Consider the following 15,329-nt stretch of genomic DNA (forward strand, 5'->3'; position numbering starts at 1 on the left):
CTTTGCCTTTTCTGGAAAATGGTACTTACTCTACCAGTGATTACCCACAATCTCATTCAAGGGAGAGAGAGAGAGAGAGAGAGAGAGAGAGAGAGAGAGAGAGAGAGAGAGAGAGAGAGTGTTTGGACTAGGCTGAATCCTATTTGGGTGCCTGGCTTTTAGGGAGGACACAACTGGGTGTGCCATCAGAATTATTTGGAGGATATGCTAATAGAGTGTTGGGCCCCACCCCCTGACTCAGAGTTTCTGAGTCAGGCCTAAGGTGGGGCCTGAGAGTTTGCTTTCCTACCAAGTTCCCAGATGATGCTGAAGCTCCTGCACTAGGGACCACACGTGAGAACTGCTACTCGATGCGATACAGCCTGCGGATCAGCTGTATTCAGTGGACACCTGAGTCATCAAATGCCTCCTGCTGGCACACAGTAAAGGTTAATTTAAGCAAAATCATCAAAATCATCATTTTGGTCAGTGAGTGAATGAGTGGTTCGGGATAGATCTTTGACCCAAGACATCTTGGCAGCATCTGGAATATTCACCTGGAACTGAATCACATTTCTATTGACACGATTTATACTTGGTAAGGCATTATCTCTGTGGGCAAGGATTTTTTAAGTCCAATTATAGCAAAGAAAACAGTTGAATATAAAATTGCAATATGAAGATAACCTTTATTATTAACTGACATATCTAAAGTCACCAAGTACTTTAGGCACCTGGGAGAAAAGGTCTTATTGCTTTGTATAGGGTGTCCCAAAATTCACGCAAGATTTGAATTTTGCGTGAGCATTAACAACAACAACAAAAAATAAAAGCCTAATTTTACTTGGTTTATTGAATCAGATTCTAATATCTGCTGCCCTTTGATTTCAATCCCTTCAATTTGATAAGCATTACCAAGTACCAATTATGGCCCGGGAGCAGGGACAATGAAGACCAATGAAGACCACAGCTTTGTGTATGTGCCAGCAAAGCTGTGGAGGCCATTTACCGATGTGCTATTCCGTACATAACCCTATACTATATACTTTATGAATCAATAAAAAATTTACAATTTTAATTATAAACCTGTGTTTCCTATCAAAATTACTTCTTGCGTGAATTTTGGGACATGCTATACATGTTAAGTAAGCCTTTGATATGATATGATCATAGAGTAGGTGACCTCATTCAGTTATTCATTTACTGAAATTCTTATTGAACAACTACAATGTGTTGGGTTGGCACAGGAGAATCTCAATGGTGTATGAGGACTTGGGGTTTATTTAGTGAACCCCTTTTCTAGATACTAGCATCCCTCAAAGCTTTCCCATCATGGATGACTAACACCACTTGAATGCTTCTAGTAACAGAAGACTCACTACCTCACGTGACAACCAACCTTTGAATTATGGCTGTTAACCTTCCTTATGTTGGGATGAAGCCTCTCCTTGGTTTTTCTACTGCTGGTCCTATTTAACCTCCTGGGGTAATAGTGGATGTTTAATTTCCCTTCCCCCTGACAACCTCATTTGATAATGGCAGTGGATATGGCCCAGAGGGGCAGAACATGGGCATAGGAGCAGGTTGGCTCAGCTTTGAATCTCAGTTCCCAAATTTACTAGTTGTGTGACTGGGCAAATTTCTTAACCTCCTTGTGACCCAATGTACTTATCTGTGAAATGGGAATCATGTTATGCCTCAAGTAGTTGTTTTGAAGGTTAAAAATTTTACTACTGGTCATGAATTTAGAACAAGAGTAGGCATATAATTAATGATAAATAATACTGTCCTCTCAATTTTAGACTAAGCATCCCTATCTTGGAAAACCACGACAGGACCCCACACTGGCTACTCTCATCTCCTTGTTCTTTTCCAGAGCCAAGTGTGTGAGATGCCTCTTATTTTGGTGATCAGAGCAGAGCTCAACACCAGGAGCTCTTTGTCCAGCAGAGGATAGAGAAGGACTGTCATCCCCACTGCTAATACAGCTTTGTGATAGGAATGATGTTAATAGTAACAAAAATACATTGTCTATTATCTGTAAATATTATGCTACACTCTTTGCATACACCGTGCCTCATTCCTACGACAGCCAAGAGGTTGCACAGGGACATGTCACTAAGAGACAGAGAAGCCAGGATCCAAACAGGTCCTCAGGCTTCAGAGGGGAACCTCTTGGCACCCTGCATGCCTCCTCACGGCCTGCAGCAAATCGCCAAGGGATGACAGGGCCCCTGACTTTGGCAGTCGGGGCAAAGCTATGAAACGATCTGCAAGCCCCGCAGCCCTGGGTGGGAAGCGTTCAGATTACAGCCTTATTTATTCATTGCTGCCATGGCCCTGCTCTCTCTGATCTCTCTCCCCAAGTCTCCTGGGCTGGGCAAAGAAAACACTCTTGGGAAGAACATAATAAAGCCCTGAAACCATTCAGAGGACCAAGCCCATTGCATTTCAAACCAACAAGATGAGAACGTTCACAGAAAGAATGCAGCCCCTTGGGCGTTGCCTTCTCATGCCATCCAGGCAGTAATGGGTCCACATTGTCATGATTCTTACTATTACCGAATAGTTTGCAAAAATTACTGTCACCTCAGATCAGCACTGCCTGTCATGAGCAGGGAGGTTCAGTGGATTAAGAGCAGCAGCAGCTGACATTTATTGAGGCCTCTTTCCACGCCAGGCTCCCCGCTAAGGACTGCCTCGCCATTTCCCACCGTGGCTTGAGCTAGCCCAGAGAGGGAGCGACTGTGCCATTTCCCTTTCTCACACAGGAAGCATGAGGAAGCTGAGACTCAGGCCTGGGCTGTGCCTTGTCTCACAGCTGGTTAACTTCTGAGTTATTTGACCTTCATTGTAGCCACAGTTCTATCTTTTGTTGTTGTTGTTAACCCTCACCTGAGAATATTTTTTTCCGTTGATTTTTAGAGAGAGTGAAGGGAGGAGAGGGAGAGAGAGAGCTATGTGAGAGACACACATTGATTGGTTGCCTCTCACACGTGCCCTGAACAGATACAAGATTGAACCTGCAACCCAGGTATGTGCCCTTGACCAGAATCGAACCCGAGACCCTTCTGTGCAACACCCTAACCACTGAGAAACACCAGCCAGGGCCACAGTTCTATCTTGGAGCTGTTTCCATGCAGTTCCATGTTTCTCTGACTAGCTGTCCAAAGCCACCCCAGCTCCACACACATACCACAGCCACCATGACAAAGGGAGTGCCAGGTGCAAACCAAGGGCTTCTCTGGGGGCGGTGGCCTCCCTGTGGGGAGCACACAACAACCACCCCTGAAGCTCCATACAAGGCTCACAGAACATTCTCCAGGAAGGACTGGGCTTTCCCAGCGGAGGAGGCGGGCCAAACAGTAAGCGCAACTCCCTAGTCACAGCAGGCATGCACTTAACCAAGCACTGTCATGGCTAGTCAACCATTCGCTCCTCACCGCCGCCCTGCAGGAGGGCTCAGCATCCCAGTTGTATAGGTGGGAACCTGAGGACGTGAGGCTGCGCAGTGGTTGCTACAGGTCCTCTGCCAGATGGAGCAGGGGCAGGACCTGGGCTCTGTAACCTGTGCTTATTTATTTTCTCTTTTCTATCTTCCTTTTAGCTTTTCATTTAAAATGAAAATATGCATAAGTAAAAGCTTGAACATACTGGGGGCTGGGGAGGAAGGAAACTATAAACAAAGCAATGAGAGAAAAAAGTGAAACCACCCAAATCTCCCATTCTAAGACAACCTTTGTTAACATTTCAGTCTAGTTCCTTCAAGGCCTTTCTCTTTGTATTTTGTTCCCCCAAAATACATACATATTTTTTTTAAAGAAAGAGATATCATACACAATAGTTCATGGCCTATTTCTTATTCACCGCCCCCCAAATATATCATATCTGTGGTTCATGTTAGCACTTATGATGCTGTGCATATACCCACGTTTCACGGCCCATCCTATCCCACTGTTCCAATGTCTGAAACAAGAGGGCCCTGCTCTCTCCAAGGCCCTTCAGGGAGTGATGGGCCAAATAAAACAAAATAAGAAGTAAAACTTTTCCTTTCCAACAGTCTCAGCAGGACCCTTAAATCTTCCCCCTCCCCTGCCCCAAATCCCACCCGAACACAGGGCAGCCTCGGGGGTAGGGTAGCTCCAAGCCAGAGTGAACCATGAATTCAGAGAAGCGTCTTAAACTCAATCCAAGCCCGGAAATCACAAAGGGTTCCCTATTGCCTTCGTCGGGACAGGGTTTCGTGTTTGGTAAGACAAAGGAAGGGCTAGCATTACTGTATCCTGACCACGCTGATAAGGTGAGGTCTGCAATCTTATCTAATGTCCCCAAGCCTTTGTCGTGGGCAGGCGGAGAATCCACCTGCTGGCTCGGACTCTCCCCCAAAGAGAAAGCCGCCCAGCCATTGATGGAAGACCTTTCCCAAGCTCTCCCCTTACCGGGCATTGTCCCGGTTATAACCAGATCGCTCTCTGTGCACATCCAGGCCCTGCCGGCTGCCCCCAGGATTACATTTGTCATTAGATACAGAACGCCCACTTCGGAGGTTTGTCATCCTCTGCCAGATCAGATGAAGCTCTCACTTTGAAGAAGAATTAAGAAAAGAAACAAAAATATAAAGAGGTGAGGAGAGACGAGACCAATGGGGTTAAGCGTGTACGGGGACTGCAGTAAGTGAATTGGCCATGGATACTTGTTTAGGGGTGTGCTGCGGCTTCCATTTCTGAGCCACATATTCATTTATCCCCACCCTTCTTTGCATGTGTAAGAGGGAATTTCCAAGCGGGGTAGCCTTGCATGCTTTGAATCCATGCCAATAGTCAAAGGTGTGCGACAGGCGTGCTGAAAGCTAGAGGAGGCTGATGGAATCTGAATAGCTCTGGGAACTCACCCTCTCCTTCCTCCCCTCGGAGCCCCATTCATAGCACATTAGTAACATCAAATGATTCGATTCTCTTTTCCTTAACTGCTATGTTGGCTCCTTTGCCATCCTCAAACTATATTTCCCGTGGTAATTATTACATTTCCTTTATTTCCAATGTCAGCTTATCTTCAAAGGGAAAAAATCACACAACCCAGCTAAAGGAGAACAATTTGTTATATTAAGCAAATATTTACTTGCATAATTGTGATACCCATATCTATATCAGCACAGTGGCAAAAGCAACAGCATTCATTTCGGAAGGACGTAGCCTGCAAGACCTCTGTCTTACTGGGGATCAGCCAGGGGGGTAAACGGCAACCAACTTTCCCTCCGAGGCCAAAGTCCAATTGCCAGTGAGGAATTTTCCCTTCTTTCCCACTGCCCCTCACTTCATTTCTTCAGGAAAATTTTTTATCAAGTTTGATAGATTAATCTTTATCCTGATATTACATTTAAGATGTAAAAAATGTTATAAGGTTAAGAATGAACTGGAAACCAGAATGTGAGAACTTTTTCTTTCTCTGGAAAATGGGTCTCCAAAAATAGCCTCCATTTATTCTAATTAATATCTCTCCTAATAATGCCTGGGGGGAAAAAAGCAGGTAAATCCAAAGAATTATGTGAGAGGAACTCCTGTGACAATACCGTCTGAGCCTTGCTCGAACATAGAATCAAGCAGGAGGTAGGGGGTGTCCTTGGTCCCTTGAAAGACAGTTGTTGAGCATGAAATTAAAGGTATGCATATTCATGTATATAAAGTTGAATAGCCTTTTTGGTTAAAACTTATAAAACATTTATGACATGTTAAAATGTGATGCCATAGATAATGCTATAAGAAGTGATTTTGCTTTTACATAGAAAAAAACCAATCTCAAGACCATTTCATGTCAGTGGGCACCTGAAAACCAATACTGCCCACCCTGAGAAGCAGTGTGTTCTCAATTAGAGAGTCGACCGCTTTCCGATCCAGGTTCCTGGTCACTAATAGGAAAATATCTAATATCAGAAGTGACCTGGAGATTGACTCTTCCAAGATTCAAGCACGCAACGAAGTAATTTGAAGAGCTGAGTTGTTTACAACATGGGCTGTGCAGTCCGATCTGGGGGAAATCCCAGCTCTGCCACTTACAGGTGTGCGACATGGGGCATGTAACCTGACCTCTGGGAGCATCACTTTCCTCACCGGTAAAAGAGAGACCTGGAAATTGCCCATCACAGGGAGTTGCAATCTTAGATGAAATATGAAGTGTTTAGCAAGGTTCCCGGCACACAGTGTCAACCAACAGTATTCGTTGTTAATGTGTGTGCTAAATTGCAAAATGCTTATTCATCCACATCATGAATGAGAAATCCAGAGACCGGGCTGGACATGGGAAGTGCTGGATATGGGTAGGAAGGCTTGGTAATGCAGACGTCCATTTTAATTGCAACTTGAAACTGGAATCTTGACCTCCCAGAGTGGCAGCATGATCTTTTGTCATCAGAGCCTCCATTAGTCAAGAGTAGGACTTGAGGGTAAGGCACTTGCTTTCAAATTATCCGCTAGCATACCATAGGGATCTTTTACTTCTCCTCTAGAATCTTCTGCTAAAGTTATGGAGTTTATGGTTCCCATAATGCACATGTACAGTATCTATTTCATTTAATTTGCTATTAACACTTACAGTTTCGCTTACTTCAACACAGCTGGATAGAAAGAATTGAAACCAACCACCTATGGTAGAATTGGAATGTAGCTATCAGCAGTTTTACCTGCAAGCTTACCCTACCTATCTTGTGGCGTGGCACAGATTCCATTCAATGCACAATTATTAAATGCAGTTTTATGCCAAGCAAGGTCACTATGCTTTGCCCAGCAAATCCAGTACTTACAACGGCTTTGCTGCACCCCAAGTGCCACACAAAGGTGTAAGAGACTTTTGTAAACATAAGCCAGGTAAGCAAAAATGAAAACAACAACAACAACCTCATCTCTGTAAGTAAAAATTTAAACTTCAAATTTTCTTAATTTGAATAATTGAAAAAATTGGCAATTTTTTCTAGTGTTGGGTTTCCTGGTGCTGGAATGCTCCATTACAACCCAAGTGTTTTTGGAGACTGGTATCTATTTAAGAAAGAGCCCTGTGAGTTCTAGTTGTAGAAAGACACCTACCGAAGCTGGCTCAGACAAAGGAGACTGACCTACTTCTGGCCTCGCATGGACTGGAAATGGAAAACCATCCACTTGCCAGGATCTACACTGACCATATTTCTCTTTCTGGGAACACGTCCTCTTACATCCTTTTCTCTATGCAACTGATTCAACTTTCCACTTCTCTGAGCAGATTGGCATTCTCTGCTAATCCTCTGGTTTGCAACTGGCCAAAAAAGGCCACCCCATTTCCATCTGAATGTGACCTTCAACTTAGGGACCTACCATTGTCTGCTCTCAGGTGCTGGGCCTCTTAGTTCATATTTTCAAGAGGAGAGAATTGGATTAGTCATCGCCTAATCCATGGACTGGCTCACCTGAGTCATGAGTCTACTCTTATCTAAACAGCTGAGATGGAAGAGAGGTTTCATGATACAAACCTGGTGGCCTAGCACTCACAAATATGTCATTATGAAGCCACTGGCTCAAATGCCTCACTTTTATTCTCAACAGAAAGAATACCTATTGGAAATGAGCACTCGTGATATAACATGTCAAACTACCTTTCAAAGTTAAAACCAAATAATCTGATGCTTCTTCAGAAGGCATGGTTTCCAAATCCATTTAAAATTCTGTCTCTTTCCATTCTGACTCTTTCTAAATTTCTTTCAACAGGTATCTTCTGTTGGTTTCTGCAAGCGTTTTATTTGTGTCAGAGTACACACATAGTGAAATCGAATCAATAGTCACACAGAGAAAAATAGTTTCTTGCACATGCCTGGAAATTCTCATTTGAATCTAGATTTATTTTATACGTGCTAGAATTTCAGACAAGCTAATGAACTTATATAACTGTTTAAACACTCATGCTGAATACAAATTGCCAAAACACACAACAGCCCGTTGTTTAGCATTAATTCTGAAGATTGTTCCAGAAATAATATTTTCAGGACTCTCCCTCTGATGAGACGGGCCAAAAAATGTCTCGTAGGTCTTTCAATGTATAGCAAACAGCCTAGGGCTATAACAAGCTCACTGTTTATTAAGACAAAGACTTTCACTTCCATAACTTTCTCCTTTCCCTGTGCAGGAGGGAGAAAGTGGGGGTGAGTTAGGATGGGGGTGGGGGGCACAAGGCCCATTTTAAAGTGTGTGAGAGTTGGATACTCCCAAAATTCCAGCAAGATTACACACACGCACAAAAACTCTCATCTGGTAAATATTACATTCTGTTTTTGTCTTTTCTTTAGTTTTTACACAACTTGACAGCCTGTGGTATTGTGCCACATTTCAGAGCTAAGGTTTACAAACATCTGGCTCGTGGGCAGCATTCCATTCCCCATGGCCCCCCAGTGTCTCTGGGATACAGTGTTTGCAACATACCAACCGAGGTGGAAAACAAGAGTTTTCCTAGAGAACAATGGTGGTGAGCAAGGCATTTTGCTTCACAAAATTCCTCCGCAAAGGCTGGGCCCTGGAAAGTTAACCCACTTGTTGCCATCGCCATGAACTTGGAAGAGTTAGAAATCATTGGACACCCGTGCTGAGCGGCCTGTTAAGCGCATCCCTTGAAATCCCCAGCAATATGAGAATTTCCTCTCTAATAACAATGAAGTGATGCAAACTCTTTAGTCATTTTAGTGCTTTAAATCCCCCTTCCACCTTGGACTCTATCCATCTAGAAATAAGAAAATATTTCCCCTTTGTTGTATGGAGGAACGGATAAGAGGATCATACGTATTGGTTAAAGCATGTGGCCCAATTCCTGGCACTTTGTAAGAGCTACTTAAGTTGTTCCTTTCACCATTGTTATTATTTCCATGTTGTGCACCAGTGTACAGAGGAAAGTTATTTTTAGGCGGTCAGATTTTTTTAAGTTTAATTATAATGATTGATGTGTCATTTCTCTCTTTTTATCTTTTCTTCTCCACTGATGCTATAATAAAATACTACTTTATTGTCTAAAGCAAGACATTCCAGTGTTCTTATTTCTCTTTTTAAATAAAAGACTGTTGATTTTGAGTGCTTCCTAACAACTCTACTTCCTAAGAAACAAACACCATGTTTTCTTTATCATATAAGACAACCCAAAAAAGAGACTGTCATTTTTCCCTCAGGGGATTACCTCAACAAGTCTCCATAACTCATGATCTGGACAGGAGAAGGTCCATAGATTCTTAGGAGGGTCCATTTAGTCCCTGCAATTCATGTGTATGAATGGCATGCATTCCCAGGAAGAGGGCCAATAGCTTGCATCAGATCAAATAACAAAACATAAGAGGTTAATGAATAACTAATTCTATCAAGTGAGTGAAGATAGGCAGAGTAAGGAAGAGATCTATGTAAAATTATGAAAGAAGCAAGGTCTCTCTCCTCTAGGCATACCCTCTGTAGGATATTGGTCCTTATCCTTCCCCAGACACCAAGTACCCAAATACAATCTTTCCTCACTTCCCAATGAAAACCTCATCTTGATTCCCAATTCACTCTGAAAATATGCACAACAGAAAACATATACAAAAGGCTTATTTTTGGAGATTGAAGTCTTTGGCTAATGGGAAAAACTAGGGAACTACAATTTCAGACTCTGTCAGCCGGTGAGTGCTTCAGGCTTACAACCTGCCTGTCCCAGAGTCACCAGAGAGATGAGAAAATTGTCTTCCTCAAGGGAAATGTGAGAGGTGAATCCACTGGGATCCACAAATAGCTCTTAGCATCAGCTCTGTGTAATCAGGGGTCACATTCTCACTCTACCACTTGATGTAGGAGGAACCTCGGGCATGTTACATAACAGCCCAAAGCCTTAGAGCTCTAATTTATAAAATGGATATGATTGTAGTACTTTCTTCATTGGATTGTTGTCAGGATTAAATAGGAAAACATGTATATCAAGGGTGTGGTATGATCTCTGGACACAGTAGGAACTGAACAAATGTTAGCTATAACTGGTTCTCTCACTGAATCCTCCTAACACCTCTAGGTGGCACATAGTAGTCTTCTCATTTTGCAGATGGGAAGACTGATGTTAGAAAGGGGGAGCAACATGACTGCTGCCACCTGACCTACAAATGGCAGAGTGAGTCCTTTTCATTGCACAAGAAATTTCTCTAAGGCAGTACATACATCACTCACTGAATGGGAAGTTAATTTAGATGGTAAATGGGAAGAATACATATGCATTCATATTAAGGCACATAGAAAAATTAACTACTACCAATCTCATATCTCATATGTTTAGGGTGAAACCAGGAATAAAAAAATTAAGTTGATTTAAAAATAATATTATAAATTATAATAATGCAGATGAGAGAACAAAATGGCTAAAATTATAGAAGCAGAGAAGAAAAATATCTCCTCATTAATGTAGAACAGGAAAAGGATAAGAAGAAAAGGTTCTACATCTAAGGACTGAAATATATATTTTATAATTCATCCTAGAATTTCAATATAACTTGGCAACACATCCTTGCTGTAGCTGTTAGGGAACTAATTATGGCATTTGCCTATGAGTCAAGCCATAAGTTCTTTCCAGAGAATGTTGGCACCCCACATGACCCAACTAATACCCCAGGGAGGAAACCACTGGTAATGGTCCTGATGAGAAGAAGGTTATAAAAATGAAGCTAGGCCCAGGAGGGCATAGGGGGACACATGGTAGAGACCATAAGGGAAGAAAGGGAATGGTGCACCCATTTTAAGCACAATGTTCCCCTTAGTTCATCCATAAGACCCCCATAAAGTAGCACCTGGTACCCATTTCAATGCTATGAAATATTGCCCGTAGATGATGTTTCCAACACATTTTACTGTTGCTTTCTTATAAAATAGCTTTCTCTTCCTTCTTTTAGTATTTTGTCATGCAGCCTTAAACTCTGATGCTGGAGAAACAAAAAAGTAGTATGGTTGTTGATTTCCTCTCTTACTTGCCTTGCTTGCTCATTACTCCCAAAGGGAGTTATTAACGCTTTCAAGAGAGGAATGAGGAGGAAAGTCCTTATAGAGAAGCCCAGTTAAGCCATGAAGACTGGGCAGACAATGTCATCAACAAAGAGGTAGTAAAAAGAGAAGGAGTTTGGGGACCAGATGGCAATAGGTTCAAACTGTATCTGCATTTCAAGGCTTAGTCACCTTGAACGAGTCATTTAACTTTTCTGAGCCTAAGTTTTTTCCTTAAAAAAAATGCTAGCACCACATACCCCAATGTTGTCATGAATATTAAATACGCACCAGGTAAAAGATTTATCTATCTATCCTTTCTATCTCTTGTCATTCCAGTGTCTTGAATCATAGGAGTTGGTATTCTGTCTCCATTTCCTGATAGTAAACAGGAAGATTCTAATCTAATGCCAAGAGCTCTTCCTGCATCAGATACTCTGGCCAAGAACCATATTCCAAACCCCCGTCTTTGAAAGTTTCCTATCTGAAAACTGTCAACACAAGCCTGTGAAACATTAGCCAAGATCTGCTTTCATGCAAGAGCAAAGTGTCACCATATCCAGGAAGATGAGCTTTTCCACTGGAGGTGCCAAAGAGCTGTGTACCTCTCATAAAATTCATCCGCCTTGGAAAAGTCATGGCTAACACACTGTGTTGGAACACATTTATTTTTATAGCATGACAACAGAATTTACAATTTCTTTCTATGTTTCCTTCCCTCTCTTCTCCCTGACCATGTATCTATTTTTTGGCTTCTCCCCAGAAGATCCCATGCATGTAGCAAATAATTTCTGAACATTTTAACATCAATTGGGGGCCTGTGCCTCCCATTAGGAGATCTGGTAATATTTAGAGTCTAGTAGAGGGTTTACAAAAATAAACCACTGCATCACCTTGGCAATGGCAGAGCTAATATTCCAAGGGTAGAGAACCAGGTAAAATGAGAAGAATCCAGTCTATTTATCTCTACCTACACCACTGTAATCCAAGCTACCTTCATCTTTTGCTTGGATCATTAAAATGGTCACTTAAGCAGTCTCATCATATCTATTTTCTAGTACCTCTCTAATCCATTTTCTAAGAGGCAGCCAGAGTACTCATTTCAAACACAAATCAAATACCTGGTCTCCACCTGTTTAAAATCCCTCAGTAAATTCCTATTCCCAAATATATAAAAACTAACATCTTTAACATGGCTTGAAAGACCATTGATAGCTATTCTGCCCCATTCTTTCCTGGCCTGCCACTCCCTATCTCCACCCATACAATTTCCAAATTATGTAGAGCACAGACCTAATACTCAAGTTCAGGACAGGTTCTTTTGTGATTATGCCCTCACATTCCTTTCTGGCATTCTCTTATGATATATGCTTATCTTAACTTATAATTACTATATATAATAAAATGCACAATTATTTTACTAATTTCTCTCATTAGACTCCAAGCAAGAACTTCATCAATTTTGCTCATCAGTATATCTCCAGGACCTTGCTCATCAGTATATCTCCAGGACCTTGCTCAGGGCCAGGGACAACAGTTATACTAACAATCGACATTATTAACCAGTTCTAAGCACTTTAGATGTTAACTCAATTTTCACAACTCATGAAGAAGATATTATTACCCTCCTTTGAGTAATAGAAAAACTGAGGTACAAAAAGGTTAAGTAAACTGCCCCAAAGTTCCATAGCTGATAAGTGGGACATTTGGGTCTTGCACCCAGGTAATTTGGTTTCAGAGTCCATAGTTTAGCATTAATTCTGAAGATTGTTCCAGAAATAATATTTTCAGGACTCTCCCTTTGATGAGACAGGCCAAAAAAATGTCTTGTATGTCTTTCAGTGTATAGCTAACAGCCTAGGGCTATATCAAACTCATTGTTTATTGGGACAAAGACTTTCACTTCCATAACTTTCTCCTTTCCCTGCACAGGAAGGAGAAAGTAGGGGTGAGGTTAGGATGGGGTTGGGGGGCACAAGGCCCATTTTAAAGTGTGTGAGAGTTGGATGCTCCCAATATTCCAGCAAGGTTACACACAGACGTAGGAGACGTTTTGGGGCTCTGTCTCATCAGAGGGAGAGTCCTGGAAATATTGTTTCTGGAACAATCTTCAGAATTAATGCTATATCTCTTGTACTTCTGAAATAGTAGCAAGTTCTCAAGTCATAGTAAGTACCCAATAAATATTTGTTAATTCAATAATGAATAATGAGCAGATTGCTGCTTAATTGACCCATCAGGAGGCCCAAGGCCCTTGAGTTTGTTGAGGATTGGGGAAAAATTACTGAAATGGCAAGTCCGATGGTGCAGAAGGTCAGCATCATCTGGCAAACCAATGTGGTGGTGAATACTAAAGCAGCAGCCCTCATCAGTGTGCTTGTTATACTGGAAGCTGCTGTGTTTCTCTTGCTATTTGGAAATGCTGGCAGGCAACATCTCGGCTCCTGACTAAGCAAGAGCAAGTTTAAATATAGATGAGAACTCTAAAAATGCTGCCGTTGAGGCTGTTACAGGTGACGGTATATATTTTTTTTTGGTAGGTAAGCACATTAAAAGCTTTTGAAAGTGAGTGTGAGTCACAACTACCCTTGAGTGTTTATCCCAAGAGTTTTTAATGTGATGCTGGGACCATTGTCATTTACTGAAGGATTTGTCTATTTGCTATGAATGTCAAGAGACTGAGAACTTGTCTATTTACCATGAATGTCAAGAGACTGACATTCATAAAGATGAACAAATACCTTTTACCTACAGAGGCTGTGCCTTCGAGGAGGTCATCTGGGGCTGATGGCAAGAGAACAGCGTAGAAAAAAAGTCTAGGGGGATTCTTTTGTCCTAAAAGAACAAGGAAAATGGCAAAATAGGGATTTTGCTGACCTCCTCAAAGGATTTAACATTTGGAGAGTTACTTGCTCAACACTTAGTCAACAATATGGACAGGGGACATTTACACAGACCAGAGCAGAGCACAGGCCAGCAGGAGTGATAAACAGGAGGGGAAGATGGCAGCCCTGTCCTTGGAGAGCTGAGACATTAGTTAGGAAGGTCAAACACTCAAATAATGTCTCAGCAATGCTGCTAGAACAATTAACATACCAGGACAAATGAAGAGTGTGCAGACTGAATGGCAATGTGAAAAGGACAGTGAGGAAATGTCATTGGAACCAGTTTAGACATTCACTGGCCACTGTGTGTGCCATGTTAGAGACTGGAGCTATATGAATTATTTCTATTCCTCGAGGAGCTTAGAAATCAGGTGTGGAGAAAGACATATAATCTCAGATATGATAAGAGCTAAAACCAAGATAATCCAGTTTCTATAAGACCAAAGAAAAACTAACTTTGGAGTGAGATGGGGCAGGGGAGGCATCATAGAACCGAACCTTAGAGCATAAGAAAGGTGACTGACAGTGGTACTGGTAGGAGAGATGTAAAGTGGAGAAGATGTATTTCAGGTCGTAAAGGTAACCAGGATTTGAACCCAGGTCTACCTAGCTCCATATCTCCTGTACTTTCTATTACACCAGGTAGTCTTCCAAGTCATTAAATATTTATTGAGTATTTGTTATATGTAGGTACTAAGCCATAAGGCTTGGATCCTGCCCTTTAAATGTACTAATCTTGACCCTTATTTACATAAGAGCTTAAGCGACTGACCCCATATGATAATTTCAAGTGGTATTATCTGTTTTTGAAGTCTAAAATCTAGCTTAAAGTAAGCACTCAATAAATATTTGATGAGTATATTGAATGTACAAGTAAATGAGTGTATACCTCCACGAATAGGTGATGAGATTGTAGAGACAGACTGCAGCATACAATGAAGGACATGGAAGGGTTAGTCTGGAATAAAATTTTGAGGGAGAGGAAGGCCATGATATGGCAAATATAAATCAAGAAGAGCAAATAAGAAGGGGAAGGCAGAAAAGTGACCAGGTTAAACATAGTACTCTCAGAGCTTTAGTCAATGACAGCCACGTCAGTACTACTGCCGTGCCCAATGTGGTTTACTGAATAACCACCATGTGCCAGATTTTGTATTATGCCTGTTTGTACATATGGCTAATTCATACTACAGACCTGCAATCAGATGGTGCAAATTCCATCATATAGTTAATGATAGAGCATAAGAAAGGTTTATAAATTGGCATAGCAAAAATTGGAGATTGGATTAAAATCCAGATCCCTTGACTAAAGAACCCATGTTCTTTTCAATATCCTCCCTTCCAATGAGCTACTAACTTTAAATAGTACATGTTTACAATATAGGCATGGTCCTAGGACTAGAAACTACCTACTTTTTCATACTTTACAGTCTAGATGATATAGACATCCATCTGTCCATTTGTCTGGAAGTTT

Source organism: Myotis lucifugus, unplaced genomic scaffold, assembly GCF_000147115.1.
Source record: "Myotis lucifugus unplaced genomic scaffold, Myoluc2.0 scaffold_56, whole genome shotgun sequence".
Classification (NCBI taxonomy): domain Eukaryota; kingdom Metazoa; phylum Chordata; class Mammalia; order Chiroptera; family Vespertilionidae; genus Myotis; species Myotis lucifugus.